Source organism: Prionailurus viverrinus, chromosome B3, assembly GCF_022837055.1.
Source record: "Prionailurus viverrinus isolate Anna chromosome B3, UM_Priviv_1.0, whole genome shotgun sequence".
Taxonomy (NCBI): domain Eukaryota; kingdom Metazoa; phylum Chordata; class Mammalia; order Carnivora; family Felidae; genus Prionailurus; species Prionailurus viverrinus.
Window position 1 is genome coordinate 59,375,937 of NC_062566.1, and position 24,237 is coordinate 59,400,173.

A 24,237-nucleotide genomic window follows, 5' to 3' on the forward strand; every position below is an offset into this window, starting at 1 on the left:
GAGACCCTTTGAACAACAGGAGAGGCTTTAGTGAACACCAGGATACCAACTTGTGTTTAAAGTCCCAGCAGCTTATTCGGTGATGCCCTCAGGTTCTTCACAAAGAGCCCCAGAAACTTCATGGGAATGGCTTTTGCTGTGAAGGCAGACCAGGCTGTCTGTATTTGTCATTCAAGCTTTGTGCACAGTGCTTCTGTGATGGCCACAGAGAAAATTACAATGAAGCCCTCTCCAACATTCATATTAATAACCACAAAAACAAGCCATTCTTTGACTTTACCATCCTGACCCATCACTGGACAGTTTCTTCTCTTAGTATCAATTATGGCCTTGCCATTTTTGAAATATAACCCATTTTCCCTCTTCTAGCCCTCAAAATGCTGTGAGTATAGCATAGGTGATTAGTATAGTATAGTCATAGGTAATTACTGTTGTCCATTCCTCTACTCAACAGTTAATACTCTTAACTTCCACTGATGTCATCAAATAACAGAATTTATCAGGTACCAAAGTTTAAAAATGATACAGTCTCTGCTTATTGATGATTACAATGCAGTTAAGTTGTTTTGTGGTTTTACTTCTTTCCTATGACTTTTTTTGTGTGAGTCATTGGCAGAAGATTCACATGCGTTATATTGCATCAAAATATGAACAGGATCACAATTAAAGCAAAATTCAAGAATATTGAAATATCTAGGTCCTGGTCTCTCATTTTAGGCTTACTTTGAAAGTTTTATAGTTGAAGAAAATTATAGCTCTTATTGTATAATTCAGAGTTTTAGATAATATGTGATCAGCTTTTGTTCTCTTTTCAAACATCATTAAAATCAGTTTTAGGAAAAATTTAGTTCATCACATTTTTGCTTTATGTGCCCATAACTAATAGCGATTCCAACCACACAACCCTTGATCTCTGTGATGTTAGTAGTAATCGGAATTCTTGGACTAATTACTGTGTGCCAGGCAGGTGCCAAGTAACTGAAATTTACCATAACCCTATCGGGTAGGTAGTATTATTATTTCCATTTCACAGATGAAAAAGTCTTAGAAAAATTAATAGTTTAAGTTTACTAAACTCAGGTATGTTCAGCTCTAAAACCTAAGCTTGTCACCACCATGTTTGACTGCCTAAGCATGTAACTAGAAAGTCATTGTGACACTGGGATGAACCATATGAGTCCTGCTAGATTGAAAGTGGTAAAGCAGCTCTCTGCTAACTATTCTTGAGGAGGATTCTATGAGTTAAATATGAGATTTTTGGCATATGCAGCAAAAGGCACGTTGCAGTAAAGTGTCCTGGGTTTTAGAATCAACCTCGCAATACCCCCTCTCTTCCTCAAGTGTGAATTCACCATCAAACCTTTGGTCCCTCCCTTCCCCTAAATGAGTTGGGAGTTGGAAAAAGCAGCATATATTTTTGGAAGCACTGGCCAGGTTTATGCCCTGGCCTCATGGCATTATTTGAAGTTAGTGCCAAGTGGTCTATTGGGTTACTTCTAACCCAGCATTGTCTACTTCAGATTCATCTAAGAAACTGGCTGCCAAGAAATTTGCTGGACACTGTAAACTACATTTTCACATTTAATGCTCTTAGCAACTCTGTCCTCACTCTAAAAAAAGAGGGAATTGTCCATTCATCAGTTGATGGACATTTAGGCTCTTTCCATAATTTGGCTATTGTTGAAAGGATAGAGAAGATGTGGTTTATATATACAGTGGAATACGACTTGGCAATGAGAAAGAATGAAATCTGGCCATTTGCAGCAATGTGGATGGAACTGGAGGGTACTATACTAAGTGAAAAAAGTCATTCAGAGAAAGACAGATACCATATGTTTTCATTCATATGTAGATCTTGAGAAACTCAACAGAAACCATGGGGGAGGGGAAGGGGAAAAACAGTTACAAACAGAGAGGGAGGGAGGAAAACCATCAGAGATTCTTAAATACAGGGGCACCTGAGTGGCTCAGTCGGTTAAGCATCCGACTTCGGCTCAGGTCATGATCTCACAGTTGATGAGTTTGAGCCCCATGTCAGGCTCTGGGCTGACAGCTCAGAGCCTGGAGCCTGCTTCAGATTCTGTGTCTCCCTCTGTCTCAAAAATAAATAAATTAAAAAAAATTTTTTAATAAAATAAAAAAAGGAGATTCTTAAATATAGAGAACAAACTGAGGATTGATGGGGGATGGGAGAGAGGGGAAAATGGGTGATGGACATTGAGGAAGGCACCTGTTGGGATGAGCACTGGGTGTTGTATGGAAACCAATTTGACAATAAATTATATTTTTTTAAAGAGGGAATTGAGACTGAGTGGTAAAATGACTTGCCCATGATGAGAGCTAGCCAATGGCAGAGATGAGATATTGATCAAAATCTAGTGTTCTTCTCACTTCCCCACATTGCTTCACAGACACAAGTGCACACTTACCCCTTTGAAAAAAATCTGAACAGTGTCCACTCAGGTTGTCTTGAAGTTTATTGACCTCTCTGGATATTCAACATTTTGCTAATACTTTTGACTATGTTTTAAAGAAAGTCAAGGTTTGCTCTTTCACTTTGAGGATAAAATGCTTCCGCAGAGCAGCGTTTTAAGAATCTCCAGTGTCCTGAGGCCTTAAAAGTTAAAGAAATACTTGGCAGTTTTATAGTGTTCACAGTGTTGAGGAAAGCAATCCTGTCTACCATTTCCCTTCACCATGCCGACTGGCTCCTTGATCCCACGCTTAGAGAATAACGCTCCTTGATACTGCTTCCTATACCATAACCTGCAGAATTGACTTGAGTTCTGGTCTGCCTTGTGCTTTGGATATTGGCGAGTTTGTGGGATTTGTTTTCTGTAAAACTGCTTAACCACAAGGGAGGGCTGGGAAACAAGGTAAACCCCCTCACTTTCCCTTCACTGGTCTGGCCAGTTTAAAATGAATAGGAGCCCAGAGAGATTTCTCACTTTCCACTTCCCGCTATCAAAGTAGGCAGTGGATCCAGGGGTGTGTTTGGAAACGACAGCTGCTTGGTGCCTCCAGGGCAGCTGAGTGGGAGCAGTGAAAGGAACCCCAGTCTGGGGAGATGAGCAAGTGTCCTGTTTCATCCTTAATTCGGACTGGGCTCTTCAAGGTCATGCAAAGAAGCAGAACCAATGACCCACAATTTGATTCCTTCAGTTTGGAGATTCAGACTTTTGAAAACAGTGCATTCTCTGCTCTCTGCCTTTGCCTGACCTTCCCCAGTACCCCACCCCACCCTCACCCACTCTAATTTCACACAACACCCAATCCTTTGAGCTGTGAGATTGGCTTTAGTTTCAGGAGCCTCAGGGTGCCAAGGTGAACATGTCTTCCTTGAGGATTATTGTTTGCGTTTCTGATTAACATCTCCAGACAGTTAAACCATTTCTTATCACTAGATATATCTTTAATCATTCCCAGCTTTGTGCTTAAATGGCAGCTGGAGAGTATGCTTTTTTTTTTTTTTAAAGTGATGATATTAATGAGATGAATAAGCCAGGTAAGGGAGAACTTTCTGGAAAGAATCACTAACAATAAAAATATTTTCTCCCTTTTTGAAGTGTTGCTGGCTCCAAGAACACAGGCAAAGGAAAAAGAAAAGCAATAACAAACTGTAAGCAGGAAGAAATTGACTCTGATCTCACCTTACCCTGAATTACTACACAAGGCAATGCTAAACCCTCAAAGTAAACATGGGCGCTAGCATTGACCCATAGGTTTCTCTGTTCTGTGTCAAATCTCACTCCTCCAAGCCAGCAGTCTCTCATCCTTACTTAGTCCTTACTGATTCATTTTACCCATGTGTTTCTTTTGCTTTTTAAATCCCATTTTTGTTTTTAACCTGATATTGCATGTAACATTCTGTTAACTCTTAAATTCTTTTGGAATAAGGTGGGAATATAAATAAAGACATATGCTCTGTGTGTGTGTGTGTGTGTGTGTGTGTGTATGCACAGGTTATATATATAAATTTTATATATGTATATAAACATAAAACAGATGAACAAATTAACAGCATAATATTTCACCCACCAGTAGTGAGCCTTTTCTGACTCTGAGTAATGCAGTTCTCTACCTGCTTAAATTTAGAATGTATAGGAAAATGTTTTTAATTTATTTATTTTGAGAGAGAGAGAGAGAGAGCGAGAGAGCGCATGGGGGGGGGGGCAGAGAGAGAGAGAGATAAAGACAGTCCCATGCAGGCTCCCTGCCATAAGTGCGGACCCTGATGGCAGGACTCAAACCTACAAACTGCATGACCTGAGCTGAGACCAAGAGTCAGACACTTAACTGACTGAGCCACCCAGGTGCCCCTAGAAAAATTTTGAATATATAATTGCGCCGCCCCAGCCTACTAAATCAGGATATAGATTAATGTGGTTTTAGTGTGCACAGGGGTAGAAATGCTAGCTAACTCCTTATTAGCAATGATGAAAGAATAATCATTGCATTCTTTTTATTTATTCATTCTTAATATTTATTTATCCATTTAAGTCACAATGGATTCATAAGTTCAAGGGACATGCAAACAAAGTAAATACATTTCTTTTTCTTCAAGAGCTCATTACTTTATGACTCTGTCTAGTCTTCAGAAAATGTAGCTGAAGTAATACTAGCTGACCCTGTAAATAAAATTCCTAAGCTCATACTCTTGAGTTCCTCCAGAGCCGGTGAACATGGTAGGGAATGCCCCCATGGTTAATCTACAGTTTGGATTTTGCATGCCCCAAGTCCTACAACTTCATGTGTAATGAGAGCAATACATTTGAATTAGCTTCATGTTTCTGGTCAAAAGAGGAAAAATTAATTCCCCTTAAATGTACAAGTGGTAGGTATGAAAAAAAAAAACCCAGACTATATATTCTTGCCTTCTTCATCTATGTCCAGAAGGAGTCATTTAAGTGTTGACCTATTAGTGCATGCTGTTTCATGAGAAAATTAAGGTTCTCCTTCCCAAAAAAGTTTAATACCATTGATCTTCACCATGTTTGTAGCTTTCCATTTTGTCTGAGTGTCATAAGTGCATGTGGCAGATAGCTCAGATAGGAATGCATTTAAACACATGAAGTAAATGCAGGCTAATTGTCAGAAATGAAGGTGAAGGATACATTACAGTGAATGGAATGATGAGATCATTGAAACTTTTTAAAATGACTTTACTAGTTCTTCCTCTGGAATGATGTTTGCACTGATGCCTCAGTGTATATTCTTACCCTGCCTTCTTGGGAAAGAGATTCATGTAAAGGAAAAGAATTCAGAGGAGCTATTTTTATCCTGGTATATACTGTGCTTTTTGTAGTATTTTTTTTTCATTTCACAATCTATTTTTGCTTTCTTAAAATATTCTTTTAATTCCAGCATAGTTAACATACAGTGTTAAATTAGTTTCAGGTGTACAATATAGTGATTCAACAATGCTGTACATTACTCAGTGCTCATCGAGATAAGTGACTCTTAATCCCCTTCACCTGTTTCACCCATCCCTCCACTCACCTTCCCTCTGGTAACCATTTATTTGTTCTCTATAGCTAAGAGTCTTTTTTGGTTTGTCCCCTTTTTTTTCCCCTTGTTCATTTGTTTTGTTTTTTATAAGTCCACATATGAATGAAATCATATGGTGCTTTTCTTTCTCTGACTGAATTATTTCACTTAGCATTATACTTTCTAGATCCATCCATGTTGTTGCAAATGGTGAGATTTCATTCTTTTTTATGGCTGAATAATACTCCATTGTATGTGTGTGTACACACACACACACACACACACACACACATACATACATACATGCATACCGCATCTCCTTTTTCCATTCATCTACTGATGGACACTGGGCTGCTTTCATAATTTGGCTATTGTCAAAAATGCTGCAATAAATATAGGGGTGCATATATCCTTTTGAATTACTCTTCTTGTACTCTTTGGGTAAATACCCAATAGTGTAATTACTGGATCATATGGTCTTTCTATTTTTTATTTTTTGAGGAATCTCCATATTGTTTTCCACAGTGGCTGTACTAGTTTACATTCCAGCCAAACAGTGCATGAGGGTTCCTTTTTCTCCATATCCTGACAACACTTGTTGTTTCTTGTGTTTTTGATTTTAGCCATGTATATGTATATGTATACATGTATATGTATATGTATATATGTGTGTGTGTGTGTGTGTATATATATATATATATATATATATATATATATATATATATATGTCACTGTGGTTTTGATTTGCATTTTCCTGATGGTGAATGATGTTGAACATCTTCTCAAGTGTCTATTGGCCATCTGGACATCTTTGGAAAAATGTCTGCTCATGTCTTTTGCCCATTTTTTAATTGGATTATTTGATTTTTTTTTGGTGTTGAGTTGTATAAATTCTTTACGTATTTTGCACTGACTCTTTTCAGATATGTTATTTGTAAATACCTTCTTCCATTCAATAGGTTGTCCTTTAGTTTTGATGGTTGTTTCCTTTGCTGTGCAGAAGCTTTTTATTTTAATGTAGCCCCAATAGTTTATTTTTGCTTTTGTTTTCCTTGCTTCAGGAGACATATCTAGAAAAATGTTGCTATGGCCACTGTCAGAGAAATGTCTGTTGTTTCCTGAACTGTTTATTGTAGCCACTCCCATCAGTATGTGGTTTTGTTATATATATCCCTGATGATGAATAATGTTGAATATCTTTCCATGTGTCTGTTGGCCATCTGGATGTCTTCTTTGGAAAAGTGTCTATTCATGTCTTCTGCCCATTTCTTCACTGGATTATTTGTTTTTCGGGTGTTGAGTTTGCTGCGTCTTTTCTAATCTCAATCACTTCTGTTTTCTAACTGCCCTTTCTATCTTTCTTCTTAACTTTTCTTCCTATTATATTCATCTCTCCTTTCCCCTTAACAACACTGCCTCCTCTTGGTGTGGGTAGTGCTCTGTGGCTTCTGTAGCCAATGCCTGTTGTTAGCAATCTAGTGATCTTTTCTTTTTTCCTTTGAATTTAGCATAATGAGCAATAACATCATCTTATTTTGTTTCCAGTATTTGTCCCATGCACTGTTTTTGTCATAAGAGCTGATCAATGATTCTGAATAAAACAGACTCAGGATTTGGTTTTGTTGAAGTTACCAAAATCAGAATAGGACATTATATGTAACCAAGAGAAATGATACCAGATAATGTATTAATTTAAATACTGTGGAAAATGTTACTTGGCTTTATAGAAAAAAGAGTATTTTTCTCTTTAGGGTTTTATAATACCCAGTCTAAGGCATTCTACAGGGATCACTAAGTGTTTTCTTTTTTCATACTTTATCACACGCATACACACACTCACTCACTGACTCTGATGCAGAGATGTAGAGAAGAATAGAGTGGGTAGAAACAAATCATAACTGGGGAAGTATCTCTTATGAAGCAAAGGAAAGATAAGCCAGCTACATTACTCAATTATAAATTATTTTGCAAAAAATGGTATGTTTGCCTAAAAATCTCTTAGAAAGAGATTTTTTTCTAGAAGTTCTTACCCATTTGTATGTGACTGCAGGCTGCTGCATTGCCCTAGACTGACTCTTTGCCTCCATTTGCTCTCCCATGCCTTTATTTTCATATGTCCAATTGAGTTGTATGGAGTCTTAGTGTTTACATCTCCATTTCCTTTGTTTTCATGATTCTCTGGAGATTTCCATTTTAATGTTTGGTTGTGTAATTATTCTCCAACAAATAGTAAGCTATTAGATATTATATACTTACATGTCTGCGGTGGGTATAATGGATTCACTTTAATGTTTTATATCTGTTTTGTCTTGAAAACAGTTACAGTGTATTTCTTTAGAAGACACTTTTTAATGCCAAAAGACATGTAATGTACGTTGAAAGGTTATTAGGAGCAAAGACAAATGGAGAGTTTATGTTATAAAACAACTTGTAGTTACTTAATAAAAACAAAACAACAGTTGGTAGAGAGAATGCCAGATGGTCTCTGTCTATTCAGCATCATCTCTGCTTGTTTAAAACCATTATTGTTTGTAGTGTATAGTCAGTCAAACTCTTTACAATAGCTCAAAATAAATACCTAGGCCACTTTAGAAGCATGTTTGCCTGGAGAAGATCGCCATCAGGAGAAAAAGTCTGAAAGAAGAGATTTGTGAGCCTCTGAATTTAAAAATCCAACTCTCTTGATTATGTAATACAATTCTTTTGAGTAGATGTAGCTATCTGGAAAGTGTTTCCCTAGTTAAATAAGTTTGACCAAATAAATTAGAGCTCAGTGCAGTCTCTTTTCTGAGGAAGCAGTAAAATAAATATTTTCAGTGAACTTCTCTGTGTGTATTTTTTTTCACTTTTCAGATGCTTTATTGTTTAATTAGTGCTTTTCAATCAAGGCATCAGGGTCACTTGGAGAGATCTTAAAGATACAGATTCCCAGGTTAGATATCTAACCCTGCTAACTTTGGACCTTCAGGTAGGACCTGAAAATGTCTGTTTCAGCTTGTTGCCAGAGAAAATTTCTGTGGAGCCATCCAAATGTTGATCCTAAGGGTTAAGGAATTAATGAGTGGACCCTGAAGGAGATGTGCTGAAAGGCTAGAAAGGAAGATCATGAGGGCTTCTCTGTCCGTATGCTACTATGCCACACCCTCCACACACAAACACATCCACACGCCATGCAGAATACGTACATGTGTGTGATGGTGTGTGTGCCTGAGCAGACAGGAACTGAGGTAAACTGGAATACTCCTGTATGATCAACTCCAATTACAGAAATAGCTGTGTATAAATATCGTGTCCCAAGTGGGTTTGACCTGCCAAAGCCCAGTTCACTTTTCCAGTTACAGTCCTCAAAGGACACTGTACTTGGGGAGTTTGCTTTCCTTTCAGAGTCCCTGGACTTTGGGTTATATTAGGGCCTGCCTGTCCCCAGGACATTTCCAGGACCTGGCTTCTCCAACGGCATTTCAGTCACCTTCTGTTGTTTACCCTGCATCTCCTTCTTTAAGACATTTCCAGAATCCCCTGGACTGAAAAGCACCCACTGCACTCAGGCACACAGCACCTGCTTGTTTGTAGGCCTCTCTGGGAAGTAGTCAGGATTAATGCACTGACATGTGTGCTAGTGACAGTGGGAGTGAGTGTGCTCACTCTTTTTTAACCAGCTGAGTTATCTGGTTCTTTTTCCCAAAGAGGATGAGAATAACAAACAGACTGCTGTTTGGACGTATGGTGTAAACAAAAGAGAGGAACATGAAAGCAATAAGCTGCAGTTAGCTTGGAGATTCTCCCTTGTTTGGCTTTCATTGGTCAAGCATATTTTTTTTTAGTTTTTTTAATGTTTATTTATTTATGAGAGAGAGAGAGAGAGAGAGAGAGAGAGAGAGAGCGAGCGCATAAGCAGTGGAGGAGCAGAGAGAGAGAGAGGGAGACACAGAATCCAAAGCAGGCTCCAGGCTCTGAGCCGTCAGCACAGAGCCTGACACGAGACTCGAACTCATGAACTGTGAGTTACGACCCAAGCTGAAATCGGAAGCTTAACAGACTAAGTCACCCAGGTGCTCCAAGCATATTTTCTATTAAGCTTTTGTGGGCCAGCCTTCCCAGTAGCCAGAGCTATCACCTGTGTTGCCTTTTTTCCCCATTCAGGTACTCTTCCAAACTTCACTGACTTTGTCTTTAGGGTCTTTGTTCCCTGTGCTGAGGAGGGGGGTTAGAACAAACATTGACAATAAAAATATTTAGTTCAAAATCACTTCTGCATTTTCTTAGATGCAAGCATTTTAGCAGCAGCTCAATGTAACCCATGTGATTTGGAAAAGGACACTATGAAGGACAGGTGGTGAGGCATGTTGCCTGGGCAGAGGGCTGCTGTAGGTTAGGCAGGCTGTTGTCTACCTGCCAGTGATCAGGAAGCCTACAGCCAGAGAATCAACTGTGTGAATACAGGCCCACCAGGGCTCCCCACAGCTGCCCTGCTGGTCACTCAAAGGTGACAGGACCTGTTCTCCTTTCATGTAGTTGAAAGTAAACTGTTATCTGGGGCTCCCAAGTCTGACCCCATCACTTTGGACATATCTGAGAACTGATCTTCTCTCTAATTTTTCGTTTTAGACTTACAAGAACATGTTTAATTGCTTGCACAATCAGTTTTAGGCCACTAACTACAAAAGTAACTTTTGCATTCATTAGTTGTATATTCTGTACACAAACTTGTTACTGTAATTTATAGATGTGCGGAAGTAACAGCCATTATGTTATAATGTGTCAGGGAGCTGAGGCTAAGACACAAGCTCTGGATTCTACTGATGTCCTGTCCTTACTGTAACCTGAGGCAATCTGTTCTTTGTAGCATCTCCACCAGCACAAACCAAAAGATAGGTCTGTGGTACCTGAGGATTTCTCTGTAATCAAAATTTCAAAGCTGTTTCTAAATGCTTCTAAATTTTCAGATTAATAAGGAAATATTTAGTTGCCCATATAAGCTATTTGGTTGCATGTAAATGGAAGGAAGCTCATGTCCCCGGCATTCTCAATTTACTTTAAAAAAATTAGTTGCGTCAAAAAATAATAAAAATAAATAGATAGTTGTGTCAAAGCAATATGTTTACATAGACGCCAGTGATAGTCCATTTCAAAGTGTGTATTTGGTGTATGAACTTGAAACATTCCTTGGGTGTTTATCTCTTGTGCTTGCCCATGTAAAGTGCTTCCCCATTTCTCAGTCCACTAGAGTTTGAATAATTCAGTACTCCTTTCCACTGGGTTTTGTCAACAATCACTAGGTCAGATTCTGTTCATCTCTCTGGTGATCTCATGTGAAAGCCCATATAACACTTTCCCCTCCTTGACCTTCATTCTGGAAGTGGTCCACACTCATTAACTACTGGCATATCCTCCTGTAGCATTCATAAAGCACTGGGCCCAGCCACGGACAAGCATTTAATTACAGACCAGCCATCTGTTTAATATAAACTGCATCTGCCAGCAGCCTCTTGGCAGTCTCAGGAATGATTTTTCTAAAGGAAGATGAGAATTGTTCATCGAATGGGCAACAGGGAAAAGACCTTTTTGAGTCTTTCCCACTTTGACACCCTCAGGTCTTCTCAGGCCACATCCATGCTTGAAAAATAACATCAGTGTTACGTGACTTTACCATTCAGAAAGAGTTAAATATTCCTCGGAAATTTAAGCCAGTCTGGTATGGATTATCCAGGCTTTTTTTTTTTTTTTTAATAGTAGCTTAGGCTTCAAAGACAAGAAGCTAAACAAATGACATAAGGGACAAGAACTGACCAAATGTGGGTATGATTTCCCATGTAGTAATCTGCCTATGGTTTCATAGTCTGGAATCAACATTGTATTGGTAAGGTAGAAAAAAATACTAAAGTGCAGGACAGTGGAGGTTGACCATTCTTTTTTAATGACACTTGGCAAGTCAATGCTTACCTACTCCAAGAATCCTTTAGTAGAGTTGCCATCCCATAGCTCTCATGGAGACAGTGACTGAAGCCACTGTGTTAAGAGCCATTCAGCTGCAGGGTACAACCACAACTGACTAGATCAAGAATGAGCACCAAAGCTAGAAGCTCCAGCCTGACTGGCACTTTATAATTGGGTTGGTATAGAAGCCCTAATTGGCTGCTGCCCAAATTAACACTCTACTTTTTTCATTCTAAGGTGCTCATTTCCCTTATAACGTTTTACATATCTGAAACTAAGATGTCACACAATCCATATGTATATTTAGTGTGTTGTATTTCGTCCTTTCCCTACTAAGTCTTATTAAAATTATATAATGTGTAATTATATAATATTATATGTGTAATTATATAATTTAAAACACACATATGATATATAATAATAGAATCAATGACATCTTGGAACCACAGTGATATAGTTACTAGGAGTGGGAACTGAAACCTAAAGGCCATTGAGATAGGACCACAATAAAGAACAAGCCAAAGATAAATCACGAAGCAGAAGGTATGAGTGAACAGAGGAAGGGGCTAACATAGAAAAACAAATGAAATCAATTTGCAGAGGGACACTGGCCACATGAGTCTTGGAAAAAACAGAGAGAATAATAGCCAGTCTCCAAGTCCTTGCAACTAATTTCTGGTCTTTGAGGCTCCTCTGGTGAATTTTTGAAACACATAACCTGACAAGAACTGAGGAGAAGGTACATTTAATTAAGTCTCTTTTGTTCCTTAGCAAGATTCTGAGACACATATTCTCAAGGATAGATTCCTATGCTCAGCCTAGCCTCTTGTTCTAAAAATGATTGGAAGCTTTTGTGGTTCTATTAGTATTGTTGATCGATAAAAAGAGCATAAAGCTTAAGTTCATACTTTGATTCAGTCCCACAAACTGAACATTTAAGAACAATCCTCTCTTCTGTGGTTGGCCAATGTTAGGGTGGAAGATGGACTTTGGGGTATATTAATGTATGTGATGACAGAATCTTTTGGCCTAAATAAGCTCTGTGATTGATAGTTCCCTTCCTATGATGGAACTCTGTGGCTAAGTCAGTGAGGTAATTGAAGTTGAATAACACAGTGATGTTCACAAGTTACTTTAGACAATGGCCTGAATTGACTTTCTCTAATTATTCTATTGCAGCACCAGGTTAATTGCCTTGCAACACATACCACACTTTGTTCTTTTGCCTTGCAACACATACCACATTTTGTTCTTATCTTATTTGTCTACTTGGATATTGTCCCTCTGATTAAAATATCTGTCTTGTTCACCATTATATTTCCAGAATTAAAGTGGTACATCATGGATATTTAATGTATATTTGTTAGATATGGAAATGAACAGAAATAAGTGTAACTGGTTTATTGAACATTGGTAAGAACAAGTAAAAAGCAATTTTATGGATTAATACGTATAAAGCTTTCTGAACACAGTAACCACTATGTTAACTAAATAATGACTATTGCGATTTCTCATTACTGCCCGTTTCAACTACCCTCTCTACTTGTTCTCACTACCTTAGATGAAACCTTGGACAGTTTCCTTAAATGTTCTGGTAACTCCTGTTTTGGCAGATGTTTGAGGCTGTCTCTCTCATTGATGTATTTGTGGATTTTATAAAACCCCACCTCATCACTGGGACTCTCTAGCCATAGTTCCCTTGATGAAAGCAATGCCTCTAGAGCGGTCATTTATAACCTGCTCTCCATTCCTAGTTCCTGATCATTCCCTTCTCTGTTGGGGTCACTTAACCATCCAAACTACATGACCAATATGTGCTTTTTTTCTCAGAGTCCACATCTGGACCATGGAGAATATCAAACTAGAAGGGCAGGCTGTTCCCACGGGCAGCCGCTTCTACTCTCTTTAAGAGTAGCCATAGCCCCAGCCCCTCACAATTAGAAATTCCCAAGTTAATGTTGGATACAGTTCCTACACCCTCAAACTCCAAGGGATACATATCAAGTTTTGCACATGGTTCTCTTCAGGCTTCTCTTCAGTTGACTTGAGATGAGAGAAAGAACTCTTCTTCCCATCCCCACAAAAGGGATCCACATCACAACACATCCATAAACGTTTCCTTGGCATTCTCCTTTACTGATCTCTTCAACTTCTCCCATGTAGCCAAAAGATGGGCGATGGGCTAATGTGGGTAGAATTGATTTTACAATCTCTTAGCTTGGTCTGCATAGATGGTCTATTACCTGACTCTCGAACATGGGAAAGGGAGGGGTATCTAGTGCATCTTTTATTACCTGTGGTCTTTGTGTCATTTAAAAAGCTCAAAAACCCAGAGTCCCATGTCAACATTCTGTTAATAAGTATGGATGAAAGTGGCAACTCCTATAAAGTCTTTTTATACAGAAAGCTACAGTCAGTAAGAGCCTAATTAATAAGGCACTATCAAAGCCTTATTTGTTAAATTAAGAACTTTTCTCTATTTCAAGTTCCAAACATAGGAAGGATCATGATTTAAGAAGGGTGAGAAGCTAAGGTAGAGTAGAATTTCAGTATTTCTCTGCAACTAAGATTAGTAAAAGTGAACCCAATTTAAAGGATGAGGTCTGTACCCCTGGTTTATAAACATGTGGCTGGTAGAAACTGGGAAAACCTAATTTAAATATCATGAGCAAAGGCTGCTGTAATTTATTGGTGGTGACCATTCATATTATACCATTCTTCACTCTTAGACTTTACCAGTTATTTTTCTAAAAGCTTGCTGCCTACCTGGCTTTTCTTAGGTGAGAGAGCGAATGCTAACTGGGTAATACTTTTTCCTTTTAAACTAATAAGTTAAAGATGAGGCTTTTAATATTCAACTCTCCTTGGGCTTAACCAATTACATTTTAGTTAAGTTTAGTTAAGATAAATTGACTCTAAAAAAAAAAAGAAGATAAATTGACTCTGACTTAGCCGAAAGAATATACAGAGTGTGGTACAGATATATGACTAATATTTGGAATTGTTGGGTCTGAATTGGGTTTTGGTTCATTGTGCTTGAAGTACCTACAAGAAGGTTTGTGCACAGACACTTGGGAGGTCAATGAGAGAGAGAGAACACTGGGAGAGGTATATTCTGGTGCCTCACCTTCCTGGGAATGGGAAAACACTTCCATATGGACCATCATGAGGACTGAAAGGAGCACAGAGCTCTGTTGGTGGTTTGAGAAGTGGGAAGCAACCCCTAAAGTTAGCCAGTATTCTTCTGCAGGTGTGTTGCTGGTAGACAGAGCAAGAGCTCAGTGGATGCAGCAATTGCCCGCGTAGCTGGGAAATCATGAGCAGAAGCCCAGCAGAAACAGCAGCATGTGGAGAGCCTGCTTGAACATGTGTAAGCCAAGAAATACCTTGGTAGGGACCAAGTTCTTACAATTAAATGAGTGAAGGCAACAATTCTGCAGAATACGAGTCACAATGCCAAGGTGAATTATTTGTGCCTACAGGCTGGTGGACAAAAGAGCATTTGGGTTGCATAAAGCTCTAGATCCACAGCACTGAAGACCAGACCCTAACAAGATATCTTGCCAACAACTTGGTACATCCCTGCTAAAAAAATAAATAAATAAAATAAATTAAAAAAAAAAAAAGTCTATTGACTTCAGTCTGATCTTAGCAAGGTCAAGTTTGAGGGAACATTGGATTATGTTTTTAAAGCCATTTTCCATTCTTGAAAATCCTAGATAAAGCTATTTTCTGATAATTAATATTTGTAATTTAATAGGAGATTCAAAAAACCAAAAAGCCCTCAAAAAACTAGAGCTATAGCAGTGAAATGAAAGCATCTCAGCACCTCTCCTGAGAGACCAACATACAAGAAACTCCCTATTAGGGGAGCCAGGAGGAAGGAGGAACTTTGGGAAGAAGTCCAGGGCTGTCTCTGGATTAAGTAAAATGGGCTTCACTGGGTTCCCAGCATAGAGGTGCTAAAAGCCACAAAACTGAGTCATACTTTTGTACATCATCAAAGATAAACTGTTAGAAAATGAATCAAAATTCTTAAGCCACTGAGGTAAAAGAGCAGTTTCTGAGATAATACTGTGTCTAGGCAAGCTTTTGGGTTTTGGATAGGTTCCATCCATATCAGCCTGCTTTAGGTGGCAGACTACACAACTGTCAGCTGAGAGTGGCACAGGAAGGGACAGCCTAGAATGGGCTATGTGCTGTGAGAAGAGGTTCCTTCTTCCAGTTTGATTGGTATGAGTGGCAAATGGTAAGCAACAGAGACACATCTCATTGCCCCCTTTCTTCTGACAGCCTGCTTTCCAACAGGGTTTTAAGCCAGCAGATGCCGTGGGCATTGCCTAATTATCAGTTTGATCAGAGTCCTCTCCTAACGAGTCTGTTAAACTCTTCTGCTGCCAGGTTTTCAAAGATAATTTTTTTAATTGTAATATACAACAATTTTAAAGAGATATAATTCACATGCCATACAATTTATCCATTTACAATTCAGTACATTTTAGTACATTCATAGAGTTGTGAAGCCATTGCCACAATCAATTTAGAGCACTTTCATCACTCCAGAGAGAAACCCCATACCTATTAACAGTCAATTTCCATTGTTCCTAAGCCCCTGGCAACCACTAGTCTACTTTCTGTCCTTATGAACTTGACTATTTGACATTTCATTAAAATGGAATCATACAGTGAGTGATATCATACAAAACATGGTGCTGTCTGTGACTTGTTTCTTTCACTAGCATGATGTCTTCAGCGTTCATCCACATAGGTAACAGAACTTCATTCTTTTTAATGCTTAACTAACCCATTGTGTGGATAATATCACATATTGCTTATCCATTCACCAATTGATGGACACAGATTATTTCCTCTTTTTTGGGTGTTAAGAATAATGCTGCTGTGGGCATTTGCTTACAAGTGTTTTATGTGGACGTTTGTTTTCATTTCTCTTGGCTATACTCCTAGGGGTGGAATTGCTAGGTCATCTGGTGATTTATGTTTAAGCTTTTGAAGAACTGCTGGACAGTTTTCCAAAGCAACTGCACCATTTTAAATTTCTACCAGAAGTATATGAGGGTTATGATTTCTTCACATCATGACTAACACCTATTATTATCTGTCTTTTTTATTATAGTTATCTTAATGAATGTGAAGTGGTATCTTACACAGTTGTTATTTGCATTTCTAATGGCTAATGATGTCAAGCATCTTTCCATGTACTTGTTGGCCACTTGTATTTCTTTGGAAACTGTCTCTTCATATCCTTCCAAAGATACTCTTAAGTCCATGAAAATGTTTATACGGGTTTTGAACCTTGTGCCTGATCATGGCAGAACCACACCATGAAATTCATGCCAGGAACAGGACCTATGAATGATTGGGGCCTACAGCACAGCTAAAATGAGATGGACAAAAGAATGTGGTCACGAAACTGAGGAATCAGAAGCTGAGAAATAGCTTCTAAAACACTGCGATTTTTGTGTCTGTAGTGAGATCATGGTCCCCAGTTGTTCAAACACTAATCTGGATGTTACTGTGGAGGCATTTTGTATTGTGACTAACATCTACAGTTGTCTCAAGGAGATATAAAAGGAGGTTATCCTAGAGAATCTGGGTGGGTATAACTCAATCAGGTTAAAGGTTTTAAAAGTAGAACTGATGTTTCCCTGAAGAAGAAATTGCCCCTATGGACTGTAGCTTTGACTCATGAAGGTATCCAGCCTGCCCTGGCTGATAGCCTACCCTACGGATTTTGGACTTGCCTAGCCAGGCCCCACAATCACAAAAAGTGTAAGCTGGAATCATGTAATATGTAAACCAATTCCTTGATATAGAGATATAGATAGAAATTTCTTTGCTAAAGCTGTGACTGATATAAACACCAAGGAGTTTCTGAGATATCCAAAAGAGTTTCTTGTTCTCCTTGTTTCTGGAAGATATAGGAAGTATGAATGGTGGAAAATACTGTTTGTAAGCAGGTCTCATTCGAAGAAAAATTGTGAATTTGGTCACACCTCTCTTTGATGTCCTTCCCTTTCAGATCACAGGTCTTTATCTGCGGTATTTCTATCTCCTGCTCCCTTATCATTCAGTAATGGCAGTGAGTATCATATTATAAGGCCTCTATTATTTCTTTCAGGCATGTCTCAGCCTCATTTCCAGGGTTAGAATATTTCGTGTATTCTGAAACAACTTGCCTTCCATCTGCCTAAAAACAACTCTGTTTCATAGAAATTCTTCCTAATATTGAGGTGAAATCTTCTTCTGCTGTGTTAAACCTATAGCTCATAACTTAGAGTCATAACTTCTTAATGTGTGATTGCATACATACTATTATGGGTGGATTCAAGAAGATTATGTGACTCCACAAATGTTAAGACTTAAAAATTTGCTCCTAATCATTCTCTTGTTAGAGATGTGTTTCAGAATAGCTCTTTTTTTTTTTTCAACGTTTATTTATTTTTGGGACAGAGAGATACAGAGCATGAACGGGCGAGGGGCAGAGAGAGAGGGAGACACAGAATTGGAAACAGGCTCCAGGCTCTGAGCCATCAGCCCAGAGCCCGACGCGGGGCTCGAACTCATGGACCGCGAGATCGTGACCTGGCTGAAGTCGGACGCTTAACCGACTGCGCACCCAGGCGCCCCCAGAATAGCTCTTTTTAAAACTGAAGCTTACTGAAGACAATGGGGTGTGGTGGTAGATGGGGTTGAACCTCTATGATCCAGCTTGGAAGTAGTAGAGGATGACACAAAGCCTGGGTGACTTTGACGGGTTCTTAATTAGGCACTCATTAATCCTTTAATATCTTCAAAGTCTTGTTCCAGAGATCTTGGCTTTGGCAAAGTATGATGCATCCTTAAATTTTCAGCCCACATGGCTTTGAAAGGAAACTCTTTTGGGGGTGAAGGGATGTTTCTGATCCCCTTACACTTACCTCATCAAAGTGTGTTTTCACTCTGCCTATTTGATGTCTGAGAGGCCTCATTAGGAGCTCATTTTATTATCCCTGTTAAAAGAGTTTCTTTCCTGTGGAGACTGGAAGTTACATTTTGCAGCATGTATACTTCTAAGGTCTCTCCAGAACCTAGACAGATTTGGAGTTCTAGTCTCCAAGGCTCCACATACAGACAAAACTCCCCAAGTTGCTCCCCAGTGCTCTTGGGAAATCAGTTCACACCTGGGGTTTGGACTCTTGGCATGCTCACTTTATAGGCTCTTCTTTTCATGAGGTCAGGAGAGTGATTCCACGTGTGGCATTTATAATGGGTGCTTTTGGTAACCTTGAATTCTCTGTCACCTTTTAAAGGGCTCTAAAAAAAGACTGTAGTCTAATAGGTCATTGGACCAGCTCAGTAACTTCCTGGCAGGCTTGGCTCCATCTTCAGAAAAGAGAAGTGTTGGGAAACCAAAGCCATTGAAGTATTCATGCCTTTTCACTTAAAAATGGGGAAAATGAGCCCTCGCCAACTTCTTAGGATCTAGGATCAAAGTGGTTAGCAATGCCATGGATTCTTCTTTATTCTGCTTTTTTAGATCTGGTTGCTTTATCCTTCGTATCCACCTTGGAACCTAAAAGGGGCTGGGTCATCTTAAGCACCCCCTTGCATCTCTATTCACTTCTTGGGCCTTTTCCCTAGAATCTTTGTTGGAGATTTTCCTCATCTTATGCACAGTGCCACTCCCTGGCACATCAGAGTCCTTAGCTGAATCGCATAAAAGGAGTCTTTCCTTTCAGAAGCTGTGGAATGAGTAAATTTTCTGGCTCATACTTAATAGAAATAGAAAACAATTCTAGGTTTCATACTAGAGCATTCAGAGTGTTAGCAAATAGGAAATGTCGTACAACTGCAGAAACATGGTCATCATGGACAGTAGGGAAGCCAGGGGACCAAAGTATTCACCTCTAGAGCATCTCTCTTTTCAAAGTCTTCAAGTCAGCTTCCAAGGGCTATCAATTATTTCTTCGACTCCTGCCTGATTGTACATTTTTTATTATTGTCATAGGAAAGTGTATTACAGGAGATAGGGGGATTAAAGGTTGGTATCTATTAGATTATTGTTTCCTACCCTTTGTCAAACCTTGGTATTATGACTCAAGAGAAGAGCAAAATAAACTCCCAACAGAAGGACTTCAGCATTGAGAACTAAAGTTTATCCTTCCATCTTGACTCATCCTGTGTCCCACATATTTTGCTTCATTTCCTGGCAGAACACAAAATTGTCCTGAACTGGAATATTTCATTGTGAGTGGGTCAGAATTCTCTGCACAAATAAATTTCTTAAATCTTATTTTGTGCTTTCACAAGGTATGATCATTTATGAGCAAATCAAGTAACACTTTTGTTATCTTCAACTAACAGAAATGGTCACATCTACATAAGGTGATACATGTAATCAATCCAATTTTTCAAGTCTTCCTCCAATTTTTCTCAGATTTATTTGTCTCCCACTATAAAAGTATCTAAAAGTAAAACTATGATTTAAAAAAATTCCTCTATGAGTTCATGAATTTACATAAACTGTATGTGTTTATTTGTGTCTGGGGCTCTCCTTCATATCTGGACTACCATTTGGGCAGAGTCTTTACATATGCCTACAAACAGTCTAAAAAAGCAATGGGTACTCAAAATGTATTTGTTGAATAGATACACATTCTCTTATGATTTTATATATCAACAAGGAGCTGATTATTAATTAGGAGATACTTATTAATCTCAGGGTAGTTGCTTGTATGAGTCAGTTAGAAAACATTTATTAGATGTCCCTTACGTATTCAGAGAAGAAAAATAAACAGAAATGAAAGCTTTATATATTGAGAGTGTTATTATTTTTAGAGCTAATTTTCTATGTTCTCTTGTCCCAGAAATCTAAGTCCCTGTTTCTTTGCACCATGCTGTGTCCAGACTTTCTTTTGATGAAAACAATAACAACAGCCAAGTATTTGTAGTCTGCTCAGTCACGATTGATGCCTACACTGAGTCTTCCCCACCCACTCCCAGTGGTTAAAAATAATTAGAACTCAAGGTATTGGCAACAACCTGGGTTTTGCTAGCCAATGACTTTTCCCACATGATCCAATGGAAAAAGAATTTTCTGCATGAGAACAAAATACTCAAGTACAGTAAAAATGGCATTCCGATATGAGTTCTGCTTTCATTTTTCTGATATTATGAGGATTTAAACAATTTAATAATTTTATAAAACTGAGGGAAATTGTCAAAATCTCCTCATGATTTAAAGAGTGTAATCACTTGAATTTTCTGGCTTAAAGTAGAGAGACGTTTAAGATCAGTTTCTTTATTTGTAAAGTGGGAATTATGATAGATGAAGCAGAATTCCATACATGGTTAGAAACTGTGCATCCTAGATTCCAGTAAAAAATGTGGTACAGATCATTGGTAGGGAGAATGAATGGAAGGATGAGAAAAGAACTGACATGATATTAGATGAAAAGCTTCAAGAAAGTGGTACCTGAGAGTCCATGAAGAGTGGTGAGATGTGACACAATCAGATTAGGGATAAACATCCCCAAACCATGAATAATAATTACCCATAAAAGTAGAAGTGTTGAACTTAACTTACAGAAGAGTCCCTCACCATGGGCAAAATTGTTGCTATGAAACACTTCATATCTGGGTAGCTGAAAATAACTATCTTCCTATTAGTTCCCTTGGAGTATATCAAATATTCCCCCCAGAATTCTATCAGACCAAAGTCTGTTGGATGTTTCCTTTGAGACCAACTGGATTGATTTGTAGCTGGTACTTACTAGAAAATCAAGGATGAGAATGACTAAGTTGGCTAATTGACCAGACTACATCCATGAAGGTCCTAAAGTATGAAGGAGAACTATTGGCCTACTCTTACATAGATAATCAGCATGTGGTCTTAAAAAGTAGAAGACCCAGCTCTTTTCCAGGCAGACCAAAAATTGAAAGGAAAATGAAACAAAATTCCTTTTTTGCTTCATTCCCATTGTGTGTTCTCCTTGTTGAAAGCTATGTCCATCTAATATCCCTTGGCCCATTTGTGGAAATATTTACTAGGTTTATTCACTGGGGAATTAACCCATTTCAACCTTACCAACTTCTCTTGGTACTTTAACATGTATTCCTTGAGTCTATCTTATATAAAATGCAAATTATTTGATAACTGCTTTGTTCATAACTTAAATCCTAAGAATCTTGTTATAATGTTATTCAAGCAAAAGGACTCTGTATAAAGTACAAATAAGTAAAATAGAATCATATGGTTTCTTGAGAGGAGTCCAAAGCAATATCATACTTTTAACAATACCCATATTTAAAGGACATGCATCTAACAGAGTCTTTTTGACAAGTTTTCTTCCAAATATAGCTTTTTTACAAGATAACCAATGGCAAACAACTGGATGTTTTGGTCAGTATTATCCAAGAAATTGAAATTTTGCTCCTTTTGAGGCTTAATTAGGAAGTAAAGCATGAAATCAGATGCAAAAACCTTCAGTACTACTATTTGGGGACCTGAGTTAAACCATAAAAGAAAATTCCTAAGTCTCTTTCTCAAGTGATACTAACTGGCTTTGATTTCCCATGGTTCATGGAGGAAGCAATTTACCATACTAAGGAATAGTTTGAGTGTCCCATACATCTGCCTGTTTCATTTGAAATCATGAGGTAGGATCCTGACTCATCTGAACATTGTCCAGGACACGGGGAAGATAGTTTCCTTTTATTTATTTTTTTAGACTTCTTCTGTAACCAAAAGTACTCCAGGGACAACACCTCCATTCATGGACTCAGCAACTGCATTAGGCCATACCAGCCTGGCACTTTGGTTGAGCCAGTCAACATTACTGGTGTCAAGGTAACAAAATTATCTGCCAGATTGCTGTTAAACCCATTAGTTTATTGAATTCCAATGCCAAGTTTGTTCTTTTTATTTTGTCCAGAATATCACAAACTAATTATGTAAGTTCTGTTTCTTTAAGGCCTTCTTCAGGTCTTATCTCTTCTCAGTATTCACCCCAGTCACAACAACTTTGATGCTGCCTTTGAAATCATTACATTTTTAAAAATCCATTGACACAGACACATATTTGTTAAATTTTTAATGTATATGCTTTATTTCTCATGATTTCTAAAATAATCGTTGGCTATAAATTGAGCACTATCCCTGTCTCATGGACTTGATTATCTAGTGAGATTTTTTGGTGAAAACTACCAATAGTAAGTGATGTAACTGCTTCTGTAGGGAGCGATGGTGACCCAGCAGAGGGGCATGTAAAACAGATTGGTGACTCAGAAGCCTTGTGGGAGATATCAAGAGTCTCTCTGTGAGCCAAATAAAAACGGTAAGGAGGAAGGGTATTTCAAAGAGAAAAGAATGGACAGAGACATGGGAATATTTGAAAGTATGGCATATACTTCTGAGAATGGCAGGTTGTTCAGTGTGACTGAAGTTCCTATTGGGAGCTTGGAGAAATAATGGGACATGAAGATAGTCAAGGCATTCTAAGGAGACTATACTTTTTGGCACTTGAGAACCCTCAAAAGATTCTAAGCAAAGGAGTGATGCTATCATATTTGGATGTTAGAGATATGGTAACTGAAGTACTGTGGGATGGTTTGGAGGGCAGTGAGGTCAACAGAAAACTACCCTAAGCAGATGACACTAAAAGGTGATTAGGACCTTATCTAGAAAAATAGTTAATTCAAGGAAATGGTTTACTAAAACACTGGCCATTGGGGGTAGGACATGAGACTTCTTAGATGACTCACGATTTCTGATGTTTGTCATTGGATCAAATATGGTGCATGAAAATAAATAGGGAATAAGGGATGAGAAAGGAGTAGGAGGAGAGATGAAGGAGAAGAACAAAGTCTGGGAAGGGGGTTTAGAAAATGAGTTTGGTTTTGAACATGGGCTTTTTGACAACAATTATTTGGTTTTTTGTTTTTTTTTTTATATCAAGTAGGATACTGAAAGTAAATCTCAAGAGAGAAGTCTGACTGGAGCTTTATGTTTGTGAGTTATTACCAGAGAGATAATTAAAACCATGAAATTGAATAAAATTCCAAGGCAATGTAAAATGAGAAAGTGGCCAAGGACAGAATTCTGGGGAATGCCATAATTTAAGCTGAGGACAGAGGAAAAGGATGGCAGAAGAGAATGAAGGGTAGTTGCAGAGGCAGGTGGAAAGTTGGATGAGAGCAGGGTCCAAAACTCCAGAGGTGGGAGCTAGATGATTGTGTTAGTTTCCTAGGGTTGACATAACAAATGAACGCAAAGGTAAGATAACAGAAATGTATTCTTTAATAAGAGCTGGAGACTATAAGTATGAAATCCAAGGATGCTCAGTGCCATGCTTCTTCTGCAGGCTCTAGGGAAGAATACTGTTTTGCTTCTTCCTAACTTCTAGTGGCTCTTGAAAATCCTTGGTGTTTTTTGTAACTGCGTTACTGCAATCTCTGCCTCTGTCTTTTTATGATCTTCTTCCCTTTGTGTGTTTCTAGGTCATCTCTTTTTCTTAGAAAGGACACCAGTCATTAGATTTAGAGCCCACACTAATCCAGTATAATCTCATCCTTAATTAATTATATCTTCAAAGACTTTGTTTCCAAATAAGGTCACATTGTAAGGTTCCAGGTGGACATGGATTTGGTGTGGGGTGGGGGCAGTACCATTCAACCCATTACAGTGCTCAAGGATTATATATCATATCACCTTCACATATATATAAGATCCTTTACATCCTCAACAGAAATAATAGCTTTTCTCTGGGAATTTCTCAGCTCTATCAAGGAGAAGATCGATTTATGAAAGAGACA